This window comes from Amphiprion ocellaris, chromosome 23, assembly GCF_022539595.1.
Source record: "Amphiprion ocellaris isolate individual 3 ecotype Okinawa chromosome 23, ASM2253959v1, whole genome shotgun sequence".
Lineage (NCBI taxonomy): Eukaryota > Metazoa > Chordata > Actinopteri > Pomacentridae > Amphiprion > Amphiprion ocellaris.
This window is the reverse complement of record NC_072788.1, coordinates 6,003,820-6,005,254: the sequence shown is the minus strand read 5'-3', so window position 1 is coordinate 6,005,254 and position 1,435 is coordinate 6,003,820.

Genomic DNA, 1,435 nt, shown 5'->3' with positions numbered 1-1,435 from the left:
ATAAGTTAACATGTTATATGAAAGCTTATTATTTCAAATTATTTACATTGTAACGCGTTAATTACTGTCATACTGTCAAACCTGTTGATGTTATAATAACTTTTGATATAACAAGTTAGCATGTTATAATGTGACAAGTTTGATGTTAGAATGAGATATATGGTGTATAACTATAACAGGAAAAATTAGTTTTAATGTAATAAGGTTGTATGTCATAATAGTATACAAAACATCTTGACGTTAAAGTTTTTCACGTTATATAGTGATACTGATCCAATTTTGTTTGTCTGGTGTGGAAGAAATACACTTTTTGTAATGTTTTTGTTTTGTTTTTTTAAAGTTGAGATATATTTTGTTCATATTTACACCCTACATGTCTTACATACGGAGTAAAAATGCTGCATCTGATTATGAGGATCTGAAAGCATTAGTTTTAAACTTCACTGACATGGAAAACGTGAGCGGCCAAAAAAGTCAAGATGTTCAGCAGCTATTGGGCAACTCTGTCAAGTTTGATGAGGGCAGCAGGAGTGAATCAAACTGGAACCAAAGCAACGAGCTGAAAGATGCTAAAACCCTCAGACTTGTCTTTTCACACCGTGTACAGTAATCTCAGCCAATACTGCCGTGTCCAATTAGAGAAGCTTAAAATGTGAATACTGTGATCTTCTACTTCATCTGTATTCATACTTGTTGCTCTGACACCTTCAGCTGAGCTTCGGTGCCTCCTGTTTCCTTTGATTATTGCAAAATCAAGTCACAGGGCATGATCAAATAAAGCTCTATTGACTGGATGTGAAATAAAGAAAGCTCAACAAGAATCTCATGGCCATAGATTGAGTTGATTCAACCCCAAGCATCCTTCTGTCATAACCATTTTCTGCCTCTAAAAGCTAACAGCAGAGGTGACAGGCAGCGAAATATCACTCATCACCACACGCACTTGACTCCGTGCTCGGGCTGAGATTAAGATGAGTCCACGCCATCAGACAAACAAGTAGCAATCACTACGCCACTGGATTATTTATTGCACTTGTTTGCCGTTTTTTTTTCTCTCTCTGTGGCCCCAATTTTCCATCTCGTCGTCTTTTTACCTACTTTCCTCTCCCAAGGCGGAGACGGTCGCTAAGCAACCGGCACAACACAACAGCGCGGCTCTCCAACTTGGCTCTCTGCTCGACGTGCCCCTGTGGTTTCAGACAATCAAATACACAAGTGTGTGCGCATTCATACAGAATGTGTGTGGGAAAGGTGAAAGCTATGAATAGTTTCCATCTCATAAGCGAAAGCCAACAGTCCCTTTAGCTTTTAAGAGCTGCCTCTTGGCCGAAGTGTAACATCATCTTGCATTCGTTGATGATTTATTACAGGGAATTCCACACCGAACCGCTGTTAACAGAAAATATGCTGGAAAAAAAAAGAGTTAGACCGTGAA